Source organism: Rattus rattus, chromosome 15, assembly GCF_011064425.1.
Source record: "Rattus rattus isolate New Zealand chromosome 15, Rrattus_CSIRO_v1, whole genome shotgun sequence".
NCBI lineage: Eukaryota > Metazoa > Chordata > Mammalia > Rodentia > Muridae > Rattus > Rattus rattus.
This window is the reverse complement of record NC_046168.1, coordinates 23357551-23363267: the sequence shown is the minus strand read 5'-3', so window position 1 is coordinate 23363267 and position 5717 is coordinate 23357551. Positions and strand designations below refer to the sequence as shown.

Sequence of the window (5717 nt, the reverse complement as noted above, 5' to 3'; positions counted from 1 at the left end):
TTTGGGGCTTATATTTTTAAAATAAATCAACTTTTTCACTCAAAAATCTAACAATTACATAAAATTCCTTGGTATCAATAATTGTTGGTTTCAGGACCTAAATATGGAATTAGTAAATTGGAAGAATTATTTTAAATGATATACATCACACCTTTTTAAAAGAATAGTTTAAAAGGGATCTTGCCATTTTTTCTGAATCTATGAAGCACACCTTGTGTGATAATATTTAAAATGGTCTCTACAAGTATGATGACCTAAAGCAGGAAAAGAAGGTGACTGTGTCGGCGAAGTTCCAGGAAGTGATGATCCCGAGGCTGGGAGAAAGGAGTCCTCTTTACTTCCGGGCAGAACTTGGCCCGCCAGCTGATGGAGTCTCCAGCCAATGAGATGACACCAACCAGATTTGCTGAAATTATTGGGAAGAAAAAAAAAAAACAACCTCCAAAGTGCCAGTAGTAAAACAGAGGTTCATATCAGACCCAAATCCTGGATAGAGGAACAAGAGATGAGTTCATTCCTAAGGGTAGCCAAGGGGTCTGAAGAGCCACCAGTGTTCTTGGAAATCCACTACACAGGCAGCCCCAAGGCAACTGAAGCGCCCATGGTGTTTGTGGGAAAGGGCATTATCTTTGACAGTGGAAGTCTCTCCATCAAGGCTTCTGCAAATACGGACCTCATGAGGGCTGATATGGGAGGAGCGGCAACAATATGCTCGGCCATCGTGTCTGCAGCAAAGCTCCATTTGCCATAGGTTTGGCGCCTCTTTGTGAAAATATGCCTAGCGGAAAGGCCAACAAACCCGGGGATGTTGTCAGAGGCAGGAATGGGAAGACTATCCAGGTGGACAACACTGATGCCAAGGGCAGGCTCATCCTGGCCGATGCACTCCGTTATGCACACACCTTCAATCCCAAGGTCATCATCAATGCTGCCACTTTAACAGGTGCCATGGACATAGCCCTGGGATCAGGGGCCACTGGAGTCTTTACCAATTGATCCTGGCTGTGGAACGAACTTTTTGAGGCCAGTGTAGAAACTGGGGGCCGAGTCTGGAGGATGCCCCTCTTTGAGCATCATACCAGACAAGTCATAGATTGCCAGCAAGCTGATGCGAACGATCTTGGAAGATAAAGATCTGCGGGTGCATGTACAGCTGCTGCATTCCTGCGAGAGTTGGTGACTCATACGAAGTGGGCGCATTTAGACATAGCAGGTGTGATAACCAACAAAGATGAGGTTCCCGATCTGGGGAAGGGAATGAGTGGGAGACCCACAAGGACTCTGAGTTCTTACTTCGCTTCAGCAAAGACAGTTCTTAGTTCTTTTCTTAATCTTAATTTTTGGAATATTTTAGTATGCTTGAATCATGGAAATCCAAATCATATATATATGAGTTAATATAGGTCCTTTAAACTATTAAAACATCTTGTAATAGTATGCATTTTCAAGCCGTATTTATTATTTTTATAAGACAGGGGAAAATCTAAGTCCCTAAAAATGTACAAAGGAAGCCAGGCATGGTGGTGCACAACTTTGATCCCAGCTCTTAGGAGGAAAGCTCTCGCCAATTGAGGTACATCCCAGCCCCCAGATTGTGTGTGTGCGTGTGCGTGTGCGTGCGTGCGTGCGTGCGTGCGTGTATGTGTGTATGTGTGTGTTTTAACCACTTTTATAAAATACTGAATTAACTGATGAAGCCAAAACAAACCACAAGGCTGATGCTCGATGAAAATAGAATTTAAAACAAATCATATGCAAAAACATTCAGCACAGTTCCAAAGTCTATCCTTTATAACACCTTCCCTTAGTAATAAAGTTAAATTCTGCAGAATTACCTTCTACAAGCAAATAAATATGTTAGTGCAGTGATGGCATAGTGTGCCACTTATGACCCTTTAACTAACGCAATACATGTTTATTTTTTCAAATTTTTATTGACTCTTTGTGAGTTTCACATCATGCACCTCAATTCCACACATCTCATCTGCTCTATCTTCCCTCTGCCCTAGAAATCTCCCCCACAAAAGAATTTTTTTAAAAAAAAATGAGCATAGAAAACATCTTGCAGTGGAAGCTGTAGTATGTCACAGTGTGTCTCACAGAATACCCTTTTGTCCACACTTCTTTGATGGCAAATGTTCATTATAACGAGTCATTAGTCTGGTTTGAGGCTTCTGTTTCTACTACACTGTCCATACTGGATCCTCACTGTGATCTTCTCAGATATCCTGTTGTTGTCCTATGTCATGGAGATCCTGCAGCTTTGGATCAGCAGGACCAGCCCTTTCAAAGGCTCCAACAGTTCATAGATGAGGTAGATTTTGGGGTGGATCTGGGCCTGGGTGGTGCTTTTATATGACAGTCATTATTTCCAAGGTCACACGCTGCTGATATTCAATATATTAAGAATTACAGTCAATTGTTGTGGAAACGTGTTCAGCATCTTCTTGCTATTAAAATAAGAAAAAGAGTTGGTTTTAGAATAAGTTTCATGATTGTCCTGCCTCTGGTGATTCTGTAGAGAATTTCATGTGACTATGCCTTTGCAGTCTCCATTTGTTAGCAACTAAGCAAGTAGGTCCCCTCAAGGTGAAAACTTCAATCAGAGCAAACCTTGAAAATGGCCAAGTTTACTGTGGAAGGTGAGCACACTCAGAGGTGTTCTTGTCTGCCATTTATCCTTTCCAGTGTCCTCCATGTCCTGACTTAAGCATGTCCAAATACGTCCACCATCCTTTTCATCTTGAACTACAACCTTAGATTAAGTACACCCAGGAATATGCTGCCCTTACATGGCTCACCTGTGTAAATAGACACGGCCTCTCCTAGCAAACACCCTCTGCTTCACCCACTTACGGAGAATCTTAGAAATGGTTCCAGCCTGTCTGCTTCATGAAATAGGTCTTGCTCCACTTTTATTTCTTGGCCTTGTTTTGTCAAAGACCAGCTTTGACATCCAGGGTAAACTGAGGTGGGAGTAGAGTTGACAATTGGCTGGGGACTATGAGGCTGTTCCCTGAAAAAATCCTTTGGGGCCTGCAAAAGGCCATTGAAAAGAAAAAGGAAAAAAAGAGTCTCTCTCTCTCTCTCTCTCTCTCTCTCTCTCTCTCTCTCTCTCTCTCTCTCTCACACACACACACACACACACACACACTGGATGGATGGATGGATGGATGGATGGATGGATGGATGGATGGATGGATGGAGCAAGACAAGCTCCAACAATTTCACACATATGCATACATACATGCATACATATAAACACACTTACATGCACACACACACATATTCGCACATTGGGTAGATGGAGCAAAGCTCCAATCGACTTTACATATACATACATGCATACATATTTGGTGGAGCAGGCTCCAATAACTTCTTTCTGTTCTTATACCGTATATATCCCAGCAAATCTTTTCAAGCAGTTACACTGTGATTACACTCTATTTTTCTTCTACTGAATGATTATGAAAAACAGTATGTTCTCCAAAACCTCTACATGAAGAAAATTATTGGTTAAAAAATTGTTGCCAAGAACTCATATACATTTGTAACTAAACGACTTGTTATAGATTAATAAAGTATGAACAAGCAAGGTAGTTTTCTCAGCAATTTCTCTTACTTGCAGAGTACAATTTCAGTTACAAAAAAAATCAATTATTTTATTATTTATCTTAAAAAGTAATCATAAAAATATAAAGCACATCCATCCATCCATCCATCCATCCATCCATCCATCCATCCATCCATCCATGTGCTGACTGGTGGCCAGAGTCTATGAATTCTAAAACACTTTGTTTATGCTGTCCTCCTGCACAGCCTTCAACAATGTTTGCTTCATAGTGAAACTTATCAAGACACAGCCCTTTGGGTTGTACATTATCTGCCCCCTTCTTTCCTTGGTCCATAGTATATAGTGGTGGTGTTGTAGATTAAATTTTGTTTTGGAGAATTTCCTACCATATGTACTACATTAACATAATTTCTATACTGTGTGATCTCTCCTTCCAACTGCTCCTGTTTATTCCCAACTCCCAAATAATTTATGGTCTTTTTTTTCCTTTAATTTAATCAACATTTTAAGTTTTCATACTATTTTGATTTTTTTGGATTTTGTGTGTGTGTGTGTGTGTGTGTGTGTGTGTGTGTGTGTGTGTGTGTTAAGAGAGAGAAAGAGAGGGAAAGATAGGGAGAGAGAGAAAAAGAGAAGGGGGGAAAGGAAGGGAGATAGGGAGAGAGAGAGAAAGAGAGAATAGGCAGGTATGCCATAGCACACAAATGGAGGTCAGAGGGTAACCTGTGAGATTCTTCTTGAATCGTGCATCATGTAGTACTGAACTCACACCGTCAGGCCTGGTACAGATGTCCTTTCCTGCTGAGCCGTCTCACACAGCCCTCTTTCCTATTATTTTATGACCTAGATTTGTTTTATACTTTGAATACTCTAGCTACTGTAAAATAAATTAACTTTGAAATAAGTAGAAATTAATGACATTTTTAAAGTAAGTAGTTTTTTTCTCTTTTACTCTGGAAAATGTATTCCATAGTTGATGAATAATTTAAAAGAAAGATTCCATCATCTAATGGAACCTTAATTAGTGATAAGATATGAAAAGATAGAAAGGAATAGTAGAGTAAATATTTGCATTTTAGTTTTGTTTGATTTTGTTTTTCTTTAAAGAGTCTAGCTGTGTAGCAAAAACCTGAATTTGAGCCTTATTATCACCAAATACTTGCTGTTCTGGTGTTTAGACTCCAGACATATACCATATCTCTCCGAACACCCTAAAACTCCCAGTCTTCTTTTCCCAATACTTTAGCATAGAATATAAGGTATTTTAACACTGTAATTTTAAATTAAATCTTTATTTTAATATTTATTGCATATTTTATTTATTATCTTAACACTTCACCAATAGTGTTTAGGAGTGAACTCTACAACTGCTCTGTGACTCACTGTCATCTCATAACGACTCTTGGGTTTGTAATTCTTTTATTACCCCTGTTAGTTCAGCGGCGTGTTAGCATAGATAGCAGGAAGGTGACCATGGCCTGAGTGCCTAAGCCATGAAGCATCTGTCAGAGAGACCACAAAAGAAACAGCACACCACATTCCAGACTGGCAAGGACACTTAAGAAAATATATTTGGCACTGTGCAATAAAATTATTCCATTGCATTACATTCTAGCAACTATTCCAAATGCCATGTGAAGGGATAAGCAGTCAGAGGTCAGCTTCATTAGTGTTCCTGGTGCTGATGCCTACAGACGCAATGGAGGTTGGGAAATCCTCAGCTGTGTACAGTGTTCCCACGCCTCCCTCTTCTTACGGCTTCTTTCATGAGGACTCCATCTGTAGATGCCTCCCACCTGGGAGCCTTTATGGAATATTTTAGAAGAATATATATGAAAATTATGCTTTTCCTTTTCTATCTGTTCAAAAAATACTATTTCAATAATGGGAGCTTAAGTTAAGTCAATATTAACTCTCTATATTAATTTTCTAAAAGCAAACATTTCCCATATTAGAATTTTCTACTCTCTAATCACTTGGGGTGGATTACATTTCAGTTTAATTCCCGAGAAATACTTGTAATAGTGCTCATTTTATTATCTATCTATAGTGTGTGTGTGTGTGTGTGTGTGTGTGTGTGTGTGTGTGTGTTACATGCAGAAGGATATGGAGATCAGAAGACAGCATCAGATCCCCTAGAACT

The 5717-nt window shown here is 39.7% G+C and overlaps 1 pseudogene; it reads left to right on the top strand.

Annotated features, from left to right (window-relative positions):
- The first annotated feature begins 230 nt into the window (after positions 1-230).
- LOC116884944 lies at positions 231-1319 on the top strand (annotated as a pseudogene).
- Positions 1320-5717: the final 4398 nt, after the last annotated feature.